Here is a 16,421-nt window from a genome sequence, read left to right as displayed (position 1 = left end):
TGGTCCCATTAGTACTCTCCTCCATCTATGGGGATCTCCTACCGGGGAAAATGACCCACTTCATGTCTCCAGTAAAACTCTATACGGACTCCCTCCCGTTGAGCATCTGACTGTTATGTTCTGTGTCTTGAACTAGTAGGGGGCTCTTGGGTCGTGGGGAGTGAAGACTCCACCCACAGGGAGGAGCCCTGTGGGCACTCAACACAACAGGCATGGTCTCAGCAGTGTTGGACAACAGAGGATATAACTTTATTATACAGCAATGTAGATCCAAAGAGCGAAGCAAAAGAGTCAGTACTGTAGCTGGTCAGTCCAGTGGTAATCCACAGTGTGGAGAGGTCCGGTGAATACCTTTTCTAGGCTTAGCTTGTGCTGGCAATCCCAGTAGTGGTCTACAGTGTGGGGTAGGCCGGAAGCCCCTGGTATAGTTGCACAAGACAAGATCCGGTAGTGGCCTGCAAGCGGGGTAACCCAAGAATCCGTGCCACGAAGGTAGTGTACTCACACCGGTCACTGTTGAAGCAGATGGAGATCAGGCACCGAGGAAGACTGGAACAGAAACAGCTGAAGTCGTCTGAGGTTGATGCAGGAACTCACTGAAACAGAGAGACAGAGAATGATAGCCCTGAGTGCGGCAAGGCCCCCGAGGAGCGGGTACCTAGGTCACCCAGAAGTCAGTGAGGCGAAGTCCCAGAGAGGCGGAACTAGCAGGACGAGATTCCTTGCTAACTCGTATTGCGAGAAGTTAGCTGAGCTTAAGTATGGTAAGCGGATGATGTCATGCGGTCGGGATGCCCCCGAGGTTCCCGCCATGATGCGGTCAAGAAGGGGGCAGGCACGCGCGTGCCTTAGGTAACCCCGGATTTAAGATGGCCGCCGGGAGTGCCCGCACCGTCCCGGGCACGCCATGAGGGTCGGCGTGTGGAAGCGGAGGCCGCCATTCTCCCCAGACTCGGAGCTGCATCTAGAAAGGAGGTGAGCAGCAGAGGTTGCAGCTGCCTGCAACTGACGGGCGCAACACTGACGTTCTATATCATTGATAGGTCATACATCCCGTGGTGCTAGGATTCCCTGCTCCAGCACCCCTCAATTCGATTGGGCTTTGCTTTAGCTGTCCTGATGGGATTCTGACTGCCATGCTACCTGTTTAAAGAGGGTAGAGACCCAGCCATGTCTCTCCACATCCGCTGCTCCAGCAGGCTTTCCTCCACAGTATGTACAATATGCCGAGGTCCTTTCCAAGAAAAGAGAAGACACCTTGCCCCCTCACAGGACGTTAAACTGCGCCATTGACTTGCTACTTAGTACCAAGCCTCTTCAGGGAAGGATGTACCCCTTGTCCTTACCAGGAATGTGCATTTGTTTGCGACGAAATAGGAAATATAGACGATATTTCCTATTTCGTCGCAGTTCTGGGGTTCCCCGAAACAGTAGGAAAACCCAAGAAATTTCATGTGGTTTTCTTATCGTTTTGGAGGTGGGGGGAGAAAGGGCACATTAAAAAAAAACCCAACCACCCCAACCCTTCAGATTTAATTAATTACAATCCCCCACCCTCCAAAACCCCCAAAACTTGCCTAAAGTCCCTGGTGGTCCAGCGGGGGACCCGGGAGTGATCTCCCGCTCTCGGGCCATTGGCTGCCACTAATCAAAATGGCGCTGTTGGCCCTTTGCCTTACCATGTGACAGGGGCTATCGATGCCATTGACTGGCCCCTGTCACATGGTAGGAGCAATGGATGGTCCGTGCCATTTTTTAAGATGGCACCAGCCGTCCATTGCTCCTAAGACAAAGGCCATGTCTGCATACATACAAGAGAACCTGGACAAAGGGTTCATCCATCGGTCCACCTCTGCAAGGGCAGACTTTTTCTTCATGGCTAAGAAGGACAGGACTCTCTGTCCCTGCATAGATTATTGAGGCTGTGGGAGACTACGCAGTGCACTTCCACACTTGGACTTGCACCTGAGCCAGTGCTGGGGCTTAGGCAGCAGTCTGGGTTTCAGTGATGGGACCTGGACCCGACATCAGCAGGGAACTGGTATTATTCCTTGGTCTAGGCCTCTGGTTGGGTCTCAGTGATGAGCCCAGCCTTGGCTGGACTTTGGCATTAGGCCTAGGCTTAAAGCTAGATCCTGGACCAGGGCCTATGTCTAGGCCTTGGTCTCGGTAATGGGACTTAGACTCTGCTGGACCTCAGCATCAGGCAAGGACCTATGCCTAGGCCTGGTCCTTCATGATGGGACACACCTCAGTTGTGCCCTAGTATTAGGCCTTGACCTGGGGCTTGGAAATGAGACCCGGCTTTGACTAGGCCCCAGTGTTCAGCCTGGGCTTGGGTTTTCGGCCAAGCCTTGGCAATGGTACCTGGCCTAAGCCTGGTCACAGTGACAGATGTAGGCCTGGGCCTGGGCCTGGCCCTAGATTTAGGCCCAAGCCCTTGGTATGAAACCCAGTCTCATCTGGGTCCCAGCACTGGGCCTAGGTCTTGATGATGGAACTTATCTCTTTGATAAATGTGTTTATAAATGTGTGGGTAAATGGTGGGTTGCCATTGCACACTCGTGGCAGGGGGCTGCAGGCCTGCTATGACTGTTGAAGGGGCCGTGGGATCAGCTTGGGGAAAGATTTGAGTGGCAGAGGGTTCACCAGATTAGTACTGCCACCCTCCTCTGATGGCAATGCTAGCAGGTGCTGCTTCCAGAGCCGTAGCTAGCCTATGGCCAGTATGGCTTTGGCCATTGGCGCCATCCACGAGGGGTGCCATCATAATTCGCTGGCCTCCCCTCTACCAATAGAGGCTTGGCATCTCAAGAGCTCATCTGCCAGGGGGAGAAGAACTGCTGCACCAGCTTCTAGAGTCGGGGGGGGGGGGGAAGCAGAAGCAGCAGTGGCAACCCCCAAATCGGGACAAAAAAAAAATCATCAACGCTGTCCTGCCCATGCGCAGTCAGGAGCAGAGGGGCCCGTAGAGTTGCAAGAAACAATATCGGTCTCCCACCCCTGGAATTCAGGAGCACACCCTGCCAAACAGCATCAGCCTCCTCCACTGCATTTAGGGAGAGTGTGAGTCATGAAAACAAAACATCGGCCTCTCACCCCGCCCCCGCAGACTGAAGAAGAACTGCCTTGAAGCTGCATTGGCTTCCCACTCCACCTCAGCAGTCAGAATGAGCGCAGCCCACGGAGCAACAAAAGCAGCATTCACCTCCAATTCCATCATGCTACTGTGAGGAAACAGCAGAGAAGAGAATGGCAGGGGTACAGCTTGCAAGGCATCTGAACGCCTAAAGATTAGATAAGGCTCTTAGTCTGTGGGAGACTACGCAGTGCACTTCCACACTCTAGCCTCTGAACTTCAATGGGTTAGTGATAGCCTGATTGTGATTTCCCAACATGGACTCTTGGAGCACATTAAAGACCAGCTGGCTGCCCAGAACTTGCCAGATTCTTTGGAAGGCCTGATTAGTCCTGAGTTTACAGGAGCAGGCCAAAGAGAAAGGCTTGGCTCACCACCCCATTCGCCTCACCCCAAATTTCCAGCATCCTGTAAACACCAGTTCTCCCTCAGAACTGGGGCCAGCACCCATTGAAGCTATGCGAGTGGATCACTTCAAGCTATCAGCAGAAGAGAAACAGTGATTCCTTAATCTGAATCTGTGTTTATACTGTTCTGCATCTGGGCATTTCGCAAGCCGCTACCCAAATAAGCCAGGAAACTCAAAGACCTAAGCCTGGTGGGAAAGGCCACCATATGTCATTCTTGCATCTCTCCACAACTGTTCGTACCAATACGTCTATCCCTTGGGGACATTTTTGCCAATGCTCTTGCCTTTCTACTTACCATGGGGGTAGCTTTATCCACGAAGCTCTGGTCCAACTCTATCCCCTACTGACAGTTTCCTTGGCCACCCTGCTCTTGATCTCCTCCCTTTACGAAGAACCTTTACCTGGAAACATCACAAGAGCCACACTATCACTCACCATGCAAACAGGGATCACAAAAAGAGAGCAGATCAGTCTCTACATGTTGTCCAAGGCAGTCAGCATGTTATCTTGGGTCTGCTGTGATTCATGCTTCATCAGCCCCACATCAAGTGGACCATGTTACAAATCACCCGATGGATTCCTAGCTGTCATGAGCAATGCCTTGCCAAAATTTCCCATGTGGTACCTGTGCTTCAGATATTTTACCTCAGAGCTTCCGGGTTTGCCACCACAATATACCGAATTTGCAGATGTTTTCAGCAAACAGCAAGCAGAGATCCTGCCATCTCATTGTTCCTATGATTGTGCCATAGACTTGGTCCCCGGCAAGGTTCCATGCAGAGGCAGATTATATCCACTTTCTGCTCCTGAAACAGAAGCTATGACCAAGTATATTAAAGAGAACTTGGATAGAGACTTGATTCGCCCCTCTTCCTCACCTTTAGGGGCTGGATTCTTTTTTATAGGGAAGAAGGATGGGTCCTTATGTCCCTGCATTGATTATCATGGTCCTAACTCTATTACCAAGAAGAATCACTACCCTCTTCCCTTGAACTACAAGTTCTTTGACTGCCTTCGGGATGCACCAATATTTTCCAAGCTGGACCTTCAGGGGGGCCTACAATCTCATCAGAATCCGAGAGGGCGATGAGTGGAAGACTGCCTTTAACACCTGGTAAATGAGATCTTCTAGGACCTTCTCTACTTCCAAGTGTTAGTTTACCTAGATGATATTCTGGTCACCCCAAAGTCATTGTGGGAGCACCGTTAGCATGAGAAACAGGTCCTCCAGACACTCTGTGTGCACTACCTCTGCACTAAGTTAGAGAATTGTACCTTCAAACAGGAAGAATTTTCCTTCTTGGGATATATTATTTTGTTGTCAAGGCCCTCATATGGACTCAGATAAATTAAAAGCCATACTGGAGTAGCCCCAGCCACTGGGCCTTAAAGCACTGCAGCGCTTTCTGGGGTTTGCAAATTATATATGCAATTTATCCCTGATTACTCCTTCTTGGTGGCTATACTTAAAGGGCTTGGACATCAAGAACTGGACCACGAATGCTATTCAACCTTTTGAGCATCTTAATGAAGTATTCACCTTTGATCCATGCCTATACCATCCAGATCCATCCAGGCCATTCATCCTGGAGGTAGATGCTTCTACCCTCAGGGGAGGTGCTGTTCTCCTACAGCATAACTATAATGGTACGCTCGTGACTTGCTCCTACTTTTCAAAGAAATTGCCTCTGACAGGTTTAAGGTTTAAGGTTTATTTGTGCTTATATACCGTTGTCTCGGCATAGCCTTCACAGCGGTTAACATAGCAATAAAATACAATAAAAGAAAATTACAAACAATAATAATAATGGAAGGTAAAATTTAACAAGTAGGAATAAAAGATATCTTAATAAAATAATGTGTGAAGCCATAAATATTAAACCAATAAATACTAAAAACATAAAACATGCTTTAAGTATTGAGGTTAATAAAAGTCAGAGCCACCTGTGATTGTACAGTTACATTGATGCCTATTTCCTATCTTCATTATATGCCGCACAGAATAGCCAAGTTTTAAGTTCTGCTTTAAACTTATTTTTTTCTTGCTGCATTCTTAGTTGTATTGGTAGAGAATTCCATAGCTTTGTTCCTGCGATAGACAATGCCCTTTCTCGAATCTGGCTAAGGTGTGCTGTTTTAATGGAAGGAATAGACAGATATAGACAGAGAAGAATTATACCATTGGAAATCATGAGTTACGTGGTCAAGCTAGCCTTGAAAGAATGTCAATACCTGCTGGAAGGTGTCTATCTATATGACCTCTTGCTTGGACATGAGCACGATTGCCTACCAGCTGCCTGACTCCTTGCTTGGACATGAACTTGATTGTTTGCTGCCTGAACCTGACTCCGTGCCTGGACCTGACCACTTTTGCTAGCTGCCTGCCCCGACTTTGGCCTGTATCTGACACCGTTAGACTGCGCCTGCCCTGACCACGGTGTGTTTTTGGACTTTAGCTAGCTTCACTACCGTAGGGACTAGCCTAAGTCCTGCCAGCCACCAGAACCCAAGGGCTCAACCTGTGGTGGAGACGACTGGTAAAGCTGAAGCTCCAGACTTTCCTGCTATAGGGCTCGTTTGCCAGCTAGCCGGTGTAGGCCTCATGGGTTCACCCTTGAGGAGGCATAAACTATGCTGCAGCACCAAGGGCTCTCATACCCACTGCCCTTCACAGATTTTGTCTTTCACATTCTCTTCACTATCAACAGCCTCTAGAAACCCATACAAATCTTTCTATTCTGTTCAGCATTATCTTGTGTTTAAGGAGTTCATTAAAATTTCTTTGAAAATTCTTATTTTTTGTGTATTTTTATTATGCTTTATAAAACAGCCCTGTCTTTCTAAAGTCTGCAAGGTCAGGTTAGTTGCCGCAGGACTGCTCATTATTTTTCCATTTTCCTGGAAAACCTGTACATCCAGAAATTCTCTATATTTTACATTGCTAGAAAGTTTTAATTCCAAACATATCTTCGATTTAGACATGTATTTATTTATTTAAGATTTTTATATACCGGCATTAGTGTGCAAACATCATACCGGTTTACATTACAACTGAAAGATTTGAAATTACAATGAACAGGGGAGGGGGGAGGAGTAAAAGGAATTACAGAGATACAGTAGTACCGAAGGTGCAAAACAGTAACAGTAAACGGTAAACACAAAAAATTATATACAATGGTGCAACTATATACAGAGGGACCAAGAAGGAGATTATATACAGGGGTCTTGAAGGAAAATAGGATGATGTCAATGCTTAAAGATGAATAAATTTAGAGGTGTATGGGAGCAAGTATTAGAGGGGGGGGGGAGGGCTATGAATGCGAACTATTCTGGGTATGCTTGTCGGAAGAGCCAGGTCTTTCGTTTTTTTCTGAATTTAGAGTAGCATGGCTCTAACACAGACATGCAATAAACTCTTCCGGTGGTGATTCACATATGTGATTGTTGTTCCTTCATTCTTCTATTCATTTCTCTTACAAACTTCTGTTTCTTCCTTCATTTATTTCTTCTTCCATTGATATTTGTGTATGTATATGCATCATCTGAAGTTTTCCAGATGCCTGTAGGAAGCTTAGGTGGCCTGGACCATTTTGTCTTCAGTTTCTGCCTTAGTTATGAGCAGAAAAAAAATTACGCCCACAAAAAATGTACACCTTCCCTGCTATGCTTTTACTGCAATTGTTGGCATTTTTCTAACCCACAAGTGCGTCACTTGTTCTACATGTTCTGTCATGTGTCATATCCACGAAATTCCTGTCAGTATTAATCTTCATCTAGACTTTTATGTTTGCATTTTGCAGTACTCTTCTTTCCGCTTGAGGCTCCTGTAGCATATGTCACATGTACAATAATGTTTGCTCTTCTCAATTCTGTCAGCTAATTCCAGCTATTCTTTGCCCAGATATATCTTCCAAACCGTCATGCATTCTTTAGATACACTTGTACCACTCTAATAAATGATGAGGATCTGTTATCGGTGTCTGCAGCTGTTGCTTCTTCTTCATTGTTTTCTTTTAATTATGATGATTATTTTTCCTATTCTCGGCCCCCTTTATGAATATTTGCTCGTGCAAACACCCAGCTATGTTGCCAAACTCATAGATGTTCTGTAATCACTTTTTATTTCAAGTGACATTTCATGGTAATAAAAAGAATGTCTTCTGGTTTTGTTAGGAAGTAGAAAGGTTGTTGGCTGGGGAACTACCCATCTCCATGGAATTTCTGTTACTTATATATTCCAGCTGGCCTAGAGTTTTTCATACAGGAAAATGTCAGGATACAGTAAATGCATACTTTATTCTATTCCAGCTAGAAGTTTAACTCCCTCAAAGGTTAATCTATTGGATTGAGCCTATAACCATTTCCTTGCCAAACAGCATAGGCAAAACCTATATCTAGTTTAAAAGAAAATGTGTCGCTGTGAAAATGTTATTGACATACACGGTATATAAGAATAATACAATGTTGCTGGTTTTATAATCGCAAAGGTTATGCAACATGTGAGAACTTAAAAGACTATGAACAAACTGAAAGCAGATACATGAGAATTAAATATATATATAAATCATAAAAAGTAAATTTCTAAGCTGTCAACATTCAAATAGTGCCTAGAAAACACTAAATAATAAAAAAAAGACAAAAACACTTAAATTTTGCAAGTTTTTATGCCATCTATTCAGTTATTGGCATCATCAGGAGGTGCCTGCTTACTCTCCCAAACAGCTTATTTATATCAGTGGTTCTCAATCCAGCCATCAAGATAGACTTAGCCAGCTGGGTTTTCAGGATATCCTTAAATATATCCTGCATGGCTTCCATCATTTGCAAATCTATGTAATGCATATTCATTGAAGATATACTGAAAATCTAACTGGCAGGGTGTGTCTCGAAGACTGGGTTGAGAACTACTGACCTAGGTTGCTGGATATTTGAGCAAGAGGCTTTCTAGTTTTGGTATCTCTTTACACTATTACAAAGCTTGGTGGTAAAACATGGAGAGGGAGGGAAAAGGGTGGGTATCCAATTAAAGGCAAAAGTTTTTCCCTCATTGACACACAATGGAAAAATAAAGACTTAGTAAAGCAGATCCTAAATTTGGGAACTTGTACGTATACTCATCGATTCAAGATTATAGAGAACCAAGATGAAGACAACAAAGTCTGAGCTAGATATGGTGTGATATCCTACAAGTAGTCTAGTTTCTACTGCTGGCATCTCTATATATCCTTAACAGTGTAGACCAGAATAATCGGGGCAGATTAGATGAGCCAATTAGTCTTTCTCTGCCATCATCTATGTTACCATGCTATTATGTATATATTAGGGATGTGAATCGTTTTTCAACGATTAAAATTATCGTCCGATAATTTTAAAATCGTCTTAAATCGTTAAAGAACACGATACAATAGGAATTCTAACGATTTATCGTTAAAAAAATCGTTAATCGGGTTAGTGCGCACTAATCGGGTTAGTGCGCACTAACCGGGAGTTAGTGCGCACTAACAGAAAATGATACAAATTGACACTTTTCAGGTCAGTTAGGAATGAATATGTATTCCTATTGGCTGGCTGCCCTCTTATTTATTGATGTTATCAAGGTTCCCACTGAGGTGATGGTTGGGGGGATGGGAAATGGAAACGGTTGGTAGCTTGACAAAAAAAGTAATGTGATCAGTCAATGTGACTAGAACTTGTGCCTAACCCTGATACCAGGAGTGTTGTGATCTTCCTGCACGCAGTGCCCTATCCCTGATACCAGGGGTGTTGTGATCTTCCTGCACTCAGTGCCATATCCCTGATACTGGGAGTGTTGTGATCTTCCTGCACACAGTTCCCTAACCCTGATACCGGGAGTGTTGTGATCTTCCTGCATGCAGTGCCCTAACCCTGAAACCAGGGGTGTTGTGATCTTCCTGCACACAGTGCCCTAACCCTGATACCGGGAGTGTTGTGATCTTCCTGCACGCAGTGCCCTATCCCTGATACCGGGGGTGTTGTGATCTTCCTGCACTGAGCAGGGATATGGCACTGCATGCAGGAAGATCACAACACTCCCGGTATCAGGGTTAGGGCACTGCGTGCAGGAAATCACAACACTCCCAGTATCAGGGATATGGCACTGAGTGCAGGAAGATCACAACACCCCTGGTATCAGGGATAGGGCACTGCGTGCAGGAAGATCACAACACTCCTGGTATCAGGGTTAGGGCACTGTGTGCAGGAAGATCACAACACTCCCGGTATCAGGGATAGGGCACTGTGTGCAGGAAGATCACAACACCCCTGGTATCAGGGTTAGGGCACTGCATGCAGGAAGATCACAACACTCCCAGTATCAGGGATATGGCACTGAGTGCAGGAAGATCACAATACCCCTGGTATCAGGGATAGGGCACTGTGTGCAGGAAGATCACAACACCCCTGGTATCAGGGTTAGGGCACTGTGTGCAGGAAGATCTCAACACTCCTGGTATTAGGGATAGGGCACTGCATGCAGGAAGATCACAACACCCCTGGTAACAGGGATAGGGCACTGCGTGCAGGAAGATCACAACACTCCCAGTATCAGGGATACGGCACTGCATGCAGGAAGATCACAACACTCCCTGTATCAGGGATAGGGCACAAGTTCTAGTCACATTGACTGATCACATTACTTTTTTTGTCAAGCTACCAACTGTTTCCATTTCCCATCCCCCATATATTGTCAGTGGGAACCTTGGTAACATGAATAAATAAGAGGGCAGCCAATAGGAATACATATTCATTCCTAAACTGACCTTAACTAGTGTCAATTGTATCAGTTGCGCGCTAACTTCCTGTTAGCGCGCACTAATCGGAAAAACCGATTTTTTAAACTAAAAAATCGTGCCAAACACGATTTTCTTCTCCTGCCAGACGATTTCGATCGTTAAGACGATCGGGCACACGATTCACATCCCTAGTATATATTATGTAGGCCCCATTAGGATCTCTATGAAGATGTGGCTTTATAGAGGAAGGAGAATTTAGAGAAGGAGCATTTAGAGAAGGAGAAAGGAACATACCATTTGTGCCACAGCACCCCCACGTGAGGCTGCTGCAATGCATGTTTCCTATCTCTATATATGACAGGCACCTCTAGAGGAGCTGTGGATTTTTTTACTTTGATATCTAAAGGAGAAGGAGTGTTTCTTTTGAGTTTCCTATTCCTGGAGAAATTCTAGGTCCAATTCAGTGGAGCATGGATTTATGGAGCTTTAAAAGAATTTTTTTATATTTTATTAGCATTTTAAAACATTTAAACAAATGCACAGATATGAAGAAATCATGATATATGTAAAGAAAAACAAAAATAAAGGCAAATTCACTCAAAGATCTATAGTACATATATTATAACAAGTCTGGGAGAACAAGGGGGAGAATAAAGGGAGAAAAAAGGGAGTAAAAAAAAATAAAACATAAAACATACTATGATGGCCAAGCCTTGCATCAATTTACTTACTTAGAACCCATATCAATGCCTAATAACTTTGCACCCAACCATTAAGAGGAAATTTTATTTAATCACATTTTTATCAGAAAGAAATCTCTCCAAATGCAAGGGATCAATTAACTTACTTCTCTGCTGATATATAATACATTTGCATGGGAATTTCAGGAAAAAAGGAAGTTCCCAATGCACTAACCTGCTGTCTGAATTGGAGGAAAAACTTCCACCTAAGTTGATCACTCAGGCAACATCTGTGAATATTTTAATTCTCTGACCACAAAAGAAATATCTTTGTACTTGAAATAGTGTCGAAGAACTAAGTCCTTCTCTGTTTCAGAGAAAAAGGTGTCCAAAAGCATTGCCCTAATAGAAATAATCATCCTGTGAAGACTCAAAAGCAGATAGGTTTGCACTGTCTGCAGTAACAATGTCCATTGCTCCTACATCATTTACCTCTTTCTTCAACTAAGGGATGTAATACACCCTTGAAAGAGCAATGTCCTTTTCCTGGGAGATCTTTAATACTTCTCAGGTGTATTTCTTAAACTGCTCCTGCCCAAATATTAACCTTGGGAAATTGAGTAGATGCAGGTTTTCTGCTGTACTCACATTTTTCAATAATTCCAACTTGTTATATAGAAAGGAGTGGTTTTATCATGAGTGAGAGGAAGAGAGAGCCTGTGTATGTGAGAGAGAGGGAGTGTGTGTGAGAGCATGGGTGTGTGTATGAGAGAGGGAGAGGTATAAGTGTGAATAATATGTGTGAGAAAGAGGGCAAAGTATGTGCAGTCCCCCTCCCCCAATACACAACAATCTCAAGATGACTGGAAATCAAATGACCCCAGGTATGGAGAGCAGGGAATTTTTTATTCTTATTAGTTTTAATTGTTGGATATTATTTGATATGTCTGTTGTTTTGAAATATTTTGCTTGTTTTGAGAACTTTTAAAAAAATCTTTTGAGTTTAATTAATGAATAAAGTTCTGTTTGTCAGCTGTTTCGAAATATTTATTCTGTTGTGCACCACGGCTGAGTTGGCGCCGCGACCGGGCCTGCTCACCTCGGGCTCCCCTCTGCGGGCTCCGGCCTGTCCTCCCTGGCCTCAACTGCTAGCTCCCAGCGTCCCCAGCGCTTTTCCCGAACGCCTCCAGCATCGTGGGCCTCTCAACAGAGCTCCTGCAGGGGATCCGCGTCCTCGGCATCCTTGGCCCCGCCCTTAGGCATGTACGTGGCCGACATCCCTCCATTTAAAGGGCCCAGGGCAAGAACCTTGGCCCGGACGCCTCTCAATGACATCACTTAGCTTTAGTATTTAAGGCGAGGCACTTCCCTCAGTTCCTCGCCTTGGCAAACGGGTTGTCATCTTGTGTGAAGCTAGTTACCGTCCTCGTTCCAGTGTTCCTGCGTTCCTTGATCCTGTGCTTGTTCCAGTGTTCCTGCATTCCTTGTTCCTATGCTTGTTCCAGTGTTCCTGCGTTCCTTGATCCTGTGCTTGTTCCAGTGCTCCTGCATCTGTTCCTGTGCTCCTTCGTTCCTGTATCCTGTTCCACGTTCCACTACCCAGGTTGTACCTCCTCGGACTGATACTTATGATGACTTTATTCTGTACTTGGTGAAGGTCTATCTGTGTTCTGCATGTGTGACCAAATTAAGGTATTTTGCCAGTATGTAGTTTCTGTGTGGGGATCCAGCTTGTTCTGTTTTCCTAATAAGAGATGTACTGGTGTTTTAGGGCCTGGTGAAATATTTGCAGTGTTGCCTTTTCACAGGTAAGGTTGTTACTGTTTAAATGCTGGCATTTAGTGTTGTTTTATTATGAGAGGTTTATGATATTATAACTGTAATTCAATTTACTCAGGGACATTTCTATAATAAGGCAGCATGAGGAAGCTGCCTCACGAAGCAAATTTTTTCGGGTGGCAGAAAATGCCCCCTCCAATATCCCTACAGTGGCCACCTCACTGCCTTTTTGCCTGTATCTAAATTACTAAATATATTGTGACATTACTCCAATTTTTAAATCTTTATTAGTGAAAAATATCAAAAAAACACATCCCACATTTAACCCATAGTACCCCACACAATAGATATTATATTTTGATAAAAACCTGTTTCATCATACTCATACCCATACATCCTACATACCACTCATACAAATATCATTCAACCTCATATAAAACAATTTTCAAACCTTCAAGTTAAACATCAGATACAAATTTTTCTTAACAATTAATCGTTTGTAGATACAAATTGTTTTACAAGCAGAAAGAGTCACATTGCACATGTATTTCTGCGTTACTACAACACCATTCCTCTTGATCTCTCTTTTATTCTCTCTACATGTTTCGCCTTCCCTCAGGCTTCTTCAAGAGAGCTTATTCAAACAGTCTCCCACTGCTCATATATCCAACATCTATCCACAGGGCGTTCTAAAACATTTTAACAAAGTTCATAAATTTATCATTTTAATTAAATACATTTTTCTTAAATTAACACTTATAAAAAAATTTTTTAACATGCTATTATACCTGCACGTCCCAAAGAATTTGCCCAGACGTACAGCTTGGCACATCCCCGACTCTTTTCATAGCGTCTCAATCGTTCAAATACATGGAACACCACATCTCAAATGCGTTTAAACTATAATAAGACAATTCAAGAAAAATCAAAATGCATGAACTTCTCTCAAGAAAGTACCAACCTGCATGACAACCAAAGAACCTTACCTTTCCAATTTTTAGACAAACAAACACCAACACCTCATATCAGAGTAAACGCTGCCATCGAGTGAATCAAACGGAATTAAACATCCCTCTTCTTCCGTCCTTTTGAACTGGGCTACACCAATCAAAATATTCAACTCAAATTGTCTCCACCCCTTTGAGCTCGTCGAATCAGAGCCAATCAGTAATGCTACCACTCTAAATAATTACCACCCCTTCAAGCCCGCCATGTTCAAACCTTTTAACAAAAAATATTTGAGCATTGCAGCCACAGAAAATCTAGAAACATGTTGCCCAATCGATCTTATCATTCAATCCTTTTGGCCACAAAGTCTGCAAATTAAAAATCCATCGCTGTTCCTTCTGTAGTAATATTTTATTTATATTACCTCCCCGTCTAGCAGAAACCTTCTGTAATACAAAAAAACAGAGTTCTTCTACTGTATGATTATACTCTCGCCAATGTTTCACTAGGGGAGCTGTCTCCACCATATTTCTAATTCTACTGCAATGCTCTAAAATTCGGTCTGACCATCCTCAATGTTTTTCCCACATAAAAAAGCCCGCATGGGCATTGTACAACATACACTACCGAGCTTGTTTGGCATGTTGTAAGATTCCTTAAAAAGAACTTTTTTCCCGAGACAGGATGTAGAAATTCTTTCACTGATAAACAAAGTTTGCATACGCTACATTTGGTGCACGGGTTATGACCACCAACTTCATCTTTTTGTTGCACACAATCACCCAAATCCGAATGGACTAAAATGTCCCTAAGATTCCTAGATCTTCTAAAGGAAAACATAGGGGGATCCTGCATACCCACAAAACCACTCACAAGGTGCCAATGATTTTTAACAACCTGTATGAGATCCCCAACTCGATTAGAATATGGAAGAACACATACTAAAGCTGGTGTATTCTGTTTCGGCTTCGGTTGTAATAATAGATCTCTATTAATATATCGAGCTCTTTTATATGCCCGATTCACTATTCATGTGGGATAACCCCTTGCACCAAATCTTTCTTGCAAATCTTTTGCATGTGTCTTAAAAGAAGCTACATCAGAGCAAATCCTTCTTACCCTAAAGAATTGTCCCACTGGAATATTTTCTCTAACATGCTTAGGATGGAAGCTATTGAAGTGTAACAATCCATTTCTATCTATTGATTTCCGGTATAGCTCAGTTACAAATTTACCATCCCCCTTTCCCACCTTCATATCCAAAAATGGAACCCACTGATTCTGGACATCACAGGTAAACCTAAGATTTGTATCCTGTTCATTTAAATAATGAAAAAAATTTTGAAATTCACATTGTGTGCCAGACCAAATAACCAGGATATCATCAATATAACGGCACCATAACCTCACATGCCTGTACCATACTGAAGGATATACAAACTTCTCTTCGAATGCTGATACGTACAGGCATGCGAGGTCAGGTGCCATCGTCGCGCCCATAGCGGTTCCGTGGACCTGTTGGTAAAAATCATTTTGGAACATAAAATAGTTCTGCGTGAGCGCAATAGTAGCCAGTTCTACCAAAAAGTGTGTCGGGACTTTCTTATCTATCCTTGTATCCAAAATCTCCTGCACTAAATCTATTGTTGCTCTCTGAGGAATATTTGAATACAATGATTCAATATCCATTGAAATAAGCAGGATTGGTTCCGATACCTCAGGTAAAGATTGTAAAACTGTTATCAAATGTGATGAATCCCTTATATATGATCTGGCCAATGGAACAAAAGGTCGCAAAAAATAATCTATATAGATAGACAAAGGTTCTAATACCGATCCTATACCTGCAACTATCGGTCTTCCGGGTGGAGACTCTAAAGATTTATGCACCTTCGGCAATACATAGAACACAGGTATCTGAGGGTTTTGTTTCATCAAAAAAGCTGCTTCCTTGACGGTTACCCATCCCACACTTAAAGCTTCTGTTATTACCTCACCGATCTGTACAGATAGTGCTGCAGTCGGATCTCCCTCTAATCTTCTATAAAATCTACCATCTCCTAATTGCCGATTCACCTCCTGTATATAGTCATTTTTATTGAGAATTACTAAAGATCCACCTTTATCAGCAGGCTTAAAGACCAAATTATGGTCACAACTTAGATGTTCTAATGCCATAAATTCCTCTTTATTCAAATTCCAAAAAGGAAATCGATCCTCTGCCTCTTTAACCTTTAAATCTCATTCAACCACTTCTTCAAAGGCAGCCATCAAAGGATGTATAGGACCCGGTGGCATTCAACAGGAAGGGTTTTTAACCACTGAACCATCAAAATTCACATTTTCATTACCTTGAAAAAATATTTTCAACTTCATTAATCTGAAAAACTTTTGTAATGCTACCCGAATTTCAAACGAGTCATATTTCGGAGTCGGTGTGCAACAAAAAGATGAAGTTGGTGGTCATAACCCGTGCACCAAATGTAGCGTATGCAAACTTTGTTTATCAGTGAAAGAATTTCTACATCCTGTCTCGGGAAAAAAAGTTCTTTTTAAGGAATCTTACAACATGCCAAACAAGCTCGGTAGTGTATGTTGTACAATGCCCATGTGGGCTTTTTTATGTGGGAAAAACATCGAGGATGGTCAGACTTCGAATTTTAGAGCATTGCAGTAGAATTAGAAATATGGTGGAGACAGCTCCCCTAGTGAA

General features: G+C 43.2%; 1 long non-coding RNA gene across 1 annotated transcript in view; it reads right to left on the bottom strand.

The window, feature by feature from the left end:
• Window positions 1-249: 249 nt before the first annotated feature.
• The window catches only part of LOC115088284, a 136,569-nt gene continuing 120,397 nt past the window's right edge, over window positions 250-16,421 (bottom strand). The window contains exons 4-5 of the long non-coding RNA XR_003855742.1: window positions 3,845-3,950; window positions 250-596 (exon numbers count right to left, since the gene is read on the bottom strand). This is a non-coding gene — a long non-coding RNA (uncharacterized LOC115088284). The remainder of the gene's footprint in view (window positions 597-3,844; window positions 3,951-16,421) is intronic.

Source organism: Rhinatrema bivittatum, chromosome 3 (assembly GCF_901001135.1).
Source record: "Rhinatrema bivittatum chromosome 3, aRhiBiv1.1, whole genome shotgun sequence".
NCBI lineage: Eukaryota > Metazoa > Chordata > Amphibia > Gymnophiona > Rhinatrematidae > Rhinatrema > Rhinatrema bivittatum.
The sequence above is the reverse complement of the archived record's forward strand: the minus strand, read 5'-3'. Positions and strand labels throughout refer to the sequence as shown.